Source organism: Lolium perenne, chromosome 1 (genome assembly GCF_019359855.2).
Source record: "Lolium perenne isolate Kyuss_39 chromosome 1, Kyuss_2.0, whole genome shotgun sequence".
Lineage (NCBI taxonomy): Eukaryota > Viridiplantae > Streptophyta > Magnoliopsida > Poales > Poaceae > Lolium > Lolium perenne.
The window spans coordinates 84,093,069-84,101,756 of NC_067244.2; positions in this window are offsets into that span (position 1 = coordinate 84,093,069).

The following is an 8,688-nucleotide window of genomic DNA, read 5'->3' on the forward strand; positions in this document are numbered from 1 at the left end:
AGTCGTAGAAGAACGTCCGAAATGACAGTTTCTCCAGGGCGAGGCCCGTTGCGGCCAAAAGTCTGCACGCGTGGAGAAGGGAGGCGGAAACGCCGCGTCCCTTCGGGAACACGCGCCATAATTACGCCCACCGCTCCCTTTCCTTCCTCTCACTCGCGACCTTCCCCAAACTGTCACATCACCCGGCGGTTCCCCTTCCGCTGACCAATCCACCGCACCGTCGCACGGAGGAGCACCGGTACCGGAGGAGGAGACATCGGCGAGCAGCACCGCGGCATCGGCCGCAACCTGCTCCGCAGTCTTCATCGGCATCTCGAGGTTGTCCGCAACCTCGAGCTCGTCCTCGGCCGCAACAATGGCGGTAACGACCTCTCTTTCTCACCTTGAAGTCCTTAATATGCTAGTATGATCATCTGAATTTTATTTTTTATTATTGTCATGTATTTTGAGGTTCAGTCTTCTGCTCCTATTAATCAAATTATAAATCTTATTTTTTTGGTGTTGTATTTTGTTGCCTTATATTCATTACCCCTCTTAGGAGAAGAACTCGTTTCCCTTCTCCAAAACCGGACAGGAGTTGCTCCCCAGTCCCTACTCCAAGGAGGCGTGTAAGCTCTCCCTCGCTGAAGCGACATAGAAGACGGAGAAGTCCACGCAGCACAAGTTCACTCGTGAATACTCTTGCAGTCCTATTCATAGATCACATCAACATAGTATTATAGACAAACATAGTATTATAGGTAAAATCATATGGCTACATGTTGCCAGTTTGCTCTTGTCACCTTAACTTTCTATAGTCAAATCTTTGGCACTCGGAAGGACTGTTTGCTTGACAAGAAATATACTCACTCAAACCTTCTCAACATATTCGGTCTACTTATCTACTTAATTTGATTAGATTTGGTTGACCAATCAAAAATATATTTAAAAAACGCAAATTAGTATAACCTATCTAAGCACATATTGGATTTTTTCGATAAAGGGAATATATTAATATCAAGAAGATACCAATTACACCCAGCCTCTGCAACAACGCACCACCCTAATGGCACTACGGATGCACACAGCCAAAAACAAGAAAACAAAACTAAGAAATAAAAGTCCCGCTACAGTATCTCGGGCCTAACAACAGCAATACATCCACCGCCAAGACAACACCTGAATTACAGACTAGTCCCCGCTCTCAAAACAAATGCCTCCACCAAGGACATTGCCAGGCACAACCAATTAAGGCCAAACCTTGGGTTTTCACTCTGAAAGGTAGGACTCTGCACTTCACCTTTGTTGTCGCCCCCACTTTCATACCGCTGCTGTGAAGCCCGAAACACCAAGCAAGTCCCTCAACATCGCAAAGACTTGAACCTCCCTTAGCTAGTCCTCCCCTCTGACCTTCATGAAATTCTCTTCTTCCGACTTTCATCATGGATCCATAGTCACTTGATGTCAATCAAAGAAAAAGAGCTTCGCGCCGCTCCCTCCAGAACCAATCGGTCGGAATAAAAACATGGGTGCGCACGACCGAATACCTCCGATCCAACAAACTCCAGGCAAAAGCACTGTTACATTCATCGGCGGAGCCTTCCGGAACTCAACACTCCGGCCAGATCACGAGTCCAGGCCTCCGGTAGATCCTCCTCTTCACGCAAGAGAGGCCCTAGGACCGCCGCCTTTATTCAGGTCGGACCCCCACGTCGGCGACCATCCCGGGCTGGCCACTCCACCCACCACTGGCGACACCGACGCCGGCTTCCAAGCTCCTCCATCATGCCGCCGGAAAGCGGTGATAGATCGATAGATCCACCACCACCAACCGCAAGCCGACCCTCTCCGACAAAGAAGATGGCCACCTCCACCGTCGTACCCAAGGCTGCTGCCCCGGGCGACCTCGTGACGCGAGAGAAACCCGAGATCGCCTCCACACACGGCCTAGAGGCGGGGGGGGGTGGCGCAGATCATGGCCTAGCCGCTGCCCGCCACCAGCCCCTCCGGCGTGCTGCGGTGAAGTCCGGCGGAAGGCAGGGCTGCCGCTTCTGGCCGCCGCCGCCGCCCATCACCAATTCCGTCCGGCCGCAGCGAGCATCGAGGGACCCCGGTAGCACATATTGGATGTTGCAAACTAATACAACATCGCTAAAAACAATAGAGTGGATGTAGATGTAATGAAATTAGATTTATGTACATGCTGCAATATTCATAAGTTGTTCAAAGTTAACTGATATATGGAAGAGATGTTTCTTTTGTTGATTACCAATACAGGAATGCGAGTTTTCTTTGATTGGCTAGAGTGGTTAGAGCGGTGCACTGTCCCTACACATATCCATGATACAGTTCAATGAAACATCGAAACACTCACTAGTCTCTCAGCATATGTATATCTCTTATTTAGTCTCGAATATCAAACTTAGAAATGCTATACTGAAGTCAAGGCTTTTAAATGTAGAAGCAAAATATGAGGCTGCTGGTTGTTAACACGCACACGAAACTGTTTGTCCCTCCGGGTGGCTGCAGTGTCAGTGCTGTCAAGTTTCTCGCAAGGAGTGGTAGATTGGCATGTTGGTGCGGTAGATGTTGGTGATGCTTAGGCTAGTCACAGTGGAGTTTAACATAGAGTCATAGAGTAGTAACATGCACATGTTACTAATCTATGTTATTACCTTCATACTCCCTCTGTTCTCAAATAAATGTACGTTAGAACATGTCTTAAGTCATACTATATTAACTTTGACAAACTTGTTTGAAAAAAATAGCAATATTTATGATACTCAATTAATATGGTTAGACTCATCTTGACATGTAGTTAAATAATGTAGTAGTTTGATGTCACATATGTTGTTATTTTTGTGTAAAAATTAGTCAAATTTTTAAAAGTTTGACTTCCAAAAAAGGAAAATGTACACTTATTCCTTATTCGTGGACGGAGGGATTAGTGGGGAGTAACAGATGTGTGGTATCATGCAAACTCATATTTATTATGTTGTAGATTCATCCTGTCTTGGGGTGTGTGATGTTATGGTAACATAGCTAATTACCACCTCACTCTTTTTTTAAATTTATTTCCAATGCCATGTCACCAAAATGTATTGGGTTGTATGATAATTACTACCTATATTACTCCCACTATGAATAGTCTTGGCAACTGTGCCGTTTACCGCAGGTGATGGATGAAGGGCTCGAGATAGTAGGTGGCAATTGCGTCGTCTAGCCTTCATCACAGTAGCCCCATGACCTGTCCGACAATCTCTCCCTATTCCTCCGACTTTAGGGCAATAGCAAGGTTTACTCGATGCGCCTCACTGAGCTAATTGTAGCCCACCCAATGAAATCTATGTAAGTATTCGTTAGATGCAATGTGGTTTCTTCTGTTCGGGTTTCTTGGAGATTTCACTTCAAGGATGTTGATGGTAGCAGTGTTCAGTGTTCAGTGTCAGTATTTGGCCCAGTTTGATTATCGAAAAAACTAGCTTGACCCTGTTTAACATTGCATTCTGCAGAATCCAAAAGGAAGCTGAACTTAGGTTATTGGAAGAGGAGCTTGCCAGGAAAGTTGAAGAAGCCATAAGGAAAAATGTTGAAGAGCGTCTGAACTCCAAGGATGTAAAACATGAAATACAGCCCCGAGTTTAGGAAGGTATAAGAAAGTTATTTGACGAGGTTTATGCTCAACTACTGAAAGAAAAGGGTGCAGCTTTGAATGAAGCCAGGCAGAAAGTTGTAAGTATTATGCATGTCATGTCATCCTTATGATGGTTGATCATTATTTAGGAGAATATTTTGAGACTACTGAAGCTAGTGAACTGTTTGAAATTTCAATAGATGAAAATCGCCGACTTCAGTATATCTCCCTAGCTCCTAACCCATATAACCGTTTTTTTTAGATAAAGGGAATATATTAATATCAATAAGATACCAATTACACCCAGCCTCTGCAACAACGCACCACCCTAATGGCACTACGGATACACACAACCAAAAAAAGGAAAAGAAAATTAAGAAATAAAAGTCCCACTACAGTATCTCGGGTCTAACAACAGCAATACATCCACCGCCAAGACAACACCTGAATTACAGACTCTCCAAAAAACGACGCCTCCAAGAAGGAAACAGTGCTTAAACACCGTCGTCGCCCGATCAAAGATCTTAGGTTCTCACCCTGAAGATAGTCCCCGCTCTCAAAACAATGCCTCCACCAAGGCCATTGCCAGGCACAACCAGTTAGGGCCAGACCTTGGGTTTTCACCCTGAAAGGTCGGACTCTGCATTTCACTTGTGTTGTCACCCCCACTTTCATACCGCTGCTGAAGCCCGGAACACCAAGCAAGTCTCTCAACAGCGCGGAGACTTGAACCTCCCTTAGCTAGTCCTCCCCTCCGGCCTTCATGAAATTCTCTTCTTCCGACTTTCATCATGGATCCATAGTCACTTGATGTCAACACAGAAAAAGAGCTTCGCGCCGCTTCCTCCAGAACCAATCGGTCGGAATAAAAGCATGGGTGCGCACGACCGAATACCTCCGATCCAGCAAACTCCAGGCAAAGCACTGTTACATTCGCCGGCGGAGCCTTTCGGAACTCAACCCACCGGCCAGATCACGAGTCCAGGCCTCCGGTAGGTCCTCATCTTCACGCAAGAGAGGCCCTAGGACCGCCGCCTTTATACAGGTCGGACCCCCACGTCGGCGACCATCCCGGGCTGGCCAATCCAACCCTCCACCGGCGACACCATCGCCGGCTTCCATGCCCCTCCATCTCGCCGTCGGATCGCGGAAGCTCTCCGGCGTAGAAAAGAGCCACCTCCTCCGTCGAACCGAAGGCTGCTGCCCCGGGCGCCCTCGTGACGCGGAAGAAGCCCGAGATCACCTCCACGCACCGACGAGAGGCAGGGGGAGGGCATGGCGCAGACCGAGGGCCTGGCCACCGCCCACCACCAGCCCCTGCCGGTATGCTGCGGGTGGAAGCCTACGGGAGGGGAGGGGGAGGACCGCAGAGCAAGTGCCGCTGTCGCCCATCACAATCCACGCCGGCCGCCGCCGAGTGCGTCGAGGAGGGGAGAGCCCGTCCGCCGTCCCCCACGTCGGCGAGGAGAGGCCCCCGCGCCGCCACGCCCCGAGGGTCTTTGCCCCGGCGGCGCTACCGGCGGCGGCGGCTGTTAGGGTTGGGGAGGGGTTCGGCAGAGGAGGGGGTCGGGAGCACAAAGTTATCCACTAGACATCCTTTTACTATCTTGTCACCCATATAACGGTTTGCATAAAACAATATGGTGTTTTACCAGTTGGGCTGCAATTGATTCTGCTTCCTTATGTATTTTCCTTGTATTGCTGTCCTTGTTCCAGTAGATATACGCTATTTTTTTTTCGAGAACCCGCAGGAGATCTGCGTGTCATTTCATTAAGCTTCTGGGGAGAAGACATTACGGGAGATCTGCATGTCTATATATACGCTATTATATATAGAGTAAAGTCTTTATTGCAAAATAGTAAAGTAAAAACTGACAACATTTATGGCTGGTTGACTACTGCCTCCGTCCTATAGTTCTAGTCCTGGTTTTAGTTCAAACCACAGCAAGGATTATGGAACGGAGGGAGAATTAATGGATCGAACAGATGCACAGTTTATTTATTTACTTTTCAAGGAACTTCCCCAAATTGAATCACTTAATTCTTAGGAACAAGAAAGAAGAGAGAGGGAAGAGTTGGATAGGATGCTCGAGGAGAACCGACGGAAAGTAGAGGAATCTCAAAGAAAATAAGCTCTGGAGCAACAGCAGAAAGAGTTGGAACGGTATTTAGAGCTGGAAAAGATCCAAAAGCAAAAAGATGAAGCTTTACGCAGGAAGAACATAGATGACTAAGAGGAAGAAGAGAGAGCTAGGCCGATGAACCTCTGTTAGGAAATAATAGGTACTGATGTTTTGACAGTGTTATAATCTGCTGGTGTCTCAAAAAAATGGGCATGCAGTTTTTGTGAAACCTCAAATGTCTTGATACAGCTGAGCCCACTTATGTGTTTGGGTTTCTCTGCTGTTAATTTCTGAAATTTGCTGAGCTGGCCATGTCTACTGATTGTACCATGGGCACAAAATGCAAGATGTAGCGTATCTGAATGCAGTATTTTCTGACTTCAACTTTTGTGCCTTGAAGAGTAAAATTATTTTGCCTGGAGTTGCAATAGTCGTTGTGTGAGACACTGAACTAAGGAGCTACCTTTGGATATGTGGCTATTGAACCTGCGGGCTTACCTGGAAGAGAATTTCATCTGAACCACTGAATCTTTTGCTCAGCCAATTGGGCGACTATTTTGCATCCGCACGCTATGCTGTTCTGATGCTCAAGTGAATCTGCTAATTCGTAGTATGTTGCAATTTTGTCAGTCAGAGCACAACTGAAAGAAGAAATTGCTTTCTTGACAAGATGGGGATCGGCTGCATTATTGCAGGCGTTTTAGATGGATGGGTAGCGCCAGCGTTATCTGCAATGAGGCCACTACTATGGACGTTGCACAAAGCATGTAAAGATGGATGTACTGTTCAACTCAGAGTGCGCACTGCGCAGTTCAGATAAATGCTATGCTACGGAGTAATCGCCTTTTGTGGGGGTCAGAACAGCGACAACAGAACTGAAGCTACAAAATTGATACAGTACTAGTTTCGTGATTGTTTGATTCGACTCTACGTTCTTTTCCTGCATTGATATGATGATTTTCGTCCAGAATCTGAACTCCGTATCAAGTCCTAATTGCTTTCAGTCCTGCAACTTTGCGTGATTTTTTTGGTTAACCTAATAATAGAGCATTCGATTGTTTTATCAAATGCTTACAGCACAATTACATCACAGTACCCCATGAAAGATATGTGTGTTAAACGGCCATATCTTCTTGACGAAAGTTCACTTGAGGTGAATGTTTGAGTGCAATCAGGTGACAACCAAGATATCCAATCACACCCAGTGTAACACACTAACACAGTCCCCAGGTTTTCAATTTAAGACCATCTTATCTTACGGAAATGCTATTCTGATCCCGAGCATAGATGAGCTCGATTTATAGACCACTCGTTTCCTGTGAGGTAGGTGGTACTCAGGTTGTATGTCTTGACGGACGTTGCTGGTACATAAATCGTGGAAACACCTGGACTGCGTGGAGCCCTCTCCGACGAGTAGCAAGAGCCGCACATGTACAGCCGCGAGAATTCTCTTAGAGCTCTGCGCCGCGCAAGAGCCGCACATGCACAACCGCGAGCATGCTCCTGCGCCGCGCGCGGCGGCTGTCCGGTGGCATGAGCCTCTAGCACATCGAGTAGCACGACGCGGAGGCGGTCGCCGGTGCAGAGTAGCATGTCGCGGTCGGGTCTGGCCGCTGGCGCCGATGATCCCTGACCTCCGGCGAGGGGCGAGCCCAGGTTGATGTCGGCGCGGTCGCATATGGCCTGTTGGAGCGTTGGCCTATGCACGTCATGAGCGGCGTCGAGATCCACCTTGTGCACGCGCCCAGCGCCAGCGTTGGCCGTGAAGTGCGTGATTGCGTGAAGCGCAACGGCGCGGTCTTGTTGTACTCCAGGAGCCCAGGTACACCGTGAATGACGCCGGTGCCACGTCCACGACAGTTCGTCATTGGTCTGTAGAGCGAGCGTCAGGCTGTCGACCGCGTCGCCCTAGGGACCAGCACCGGAAAACGCGGCAGCCGCGACGCAGCATGTCTGTGCATGCGAGGACGAGCCGCCTCCGCAAGGCGGGCACCGGCGCACACGGTGGCGAGACAGCGTCATCGTGGTTGGACTGGTCGAGCATGCAGCAGGCAGTGGATGCATCATAGCAAACTGTACTGTACCATAGGTCCACCAGTTCCACCGTCAAAACAGTCCGAAATCTCCGTCCATCAAACCTTGCCTGGCAGATTAAAGAATTACAGTGGCACGTGCCTCGAGACCACATGAATGGTCCACAAAACGAGCACATATGTGCCCGGGAGCAAAAATGCCCTGTCCCTTATCTTATGCCTAATTGAGTAATTGACTTGAGTTGAGACTTGAGAGTAGTCAACATACCCGTGCTGCCACAACGCTCTAGTTGGTTCCAAATCTACAATTCGACATGGCAAGCAAAGCAACACACATCAACATCAAAGTGACGCTCGTTGATTGACGACATCAATAATCCAAACTTTGTGCTGATGGAACGAAATGATAGAGAGCTTTAAATACTTCACCCTCTGTCTTTTTTCTACCAAAGCAACAATTGTCGTTTTCATTCAAACGAAACTGCCATTGGTCATACCAGGCTAGCTCACAAATATCACCCTCATTCAACAAAATAAAAGTTTCCAATTGTGCTATTATCGTTTCTCTTCTTGGTGTTGTTGGTGGAGTCTTTTGTTATATGGTCGAGGGTGCCTTTTAGGTTGTCATGTTCCATGATTGACGGTAAAATATCGGCTTTTGCGTATAGTTTTTCGCCAGTTTAGCTGAGTAAAATTTTCTTGTGCAAAATGGGCCAAAGTGTTCGGCTCAGTTTAAAAAAATAGGATTTACTAAAAATTAGGTACCTAATTTTTATTATGTCTAAGTTGATTCCTTAGGCATTGAATTTGTCTCGTGATTCGTGTTGATATGACAATTGTTTGCAACTCAGATTTCCTTAGCTGTAAGTGGGTTGCAATTGAGATTTTTCTAATTGCAAGTAGGTTGCAGCTGAGATTT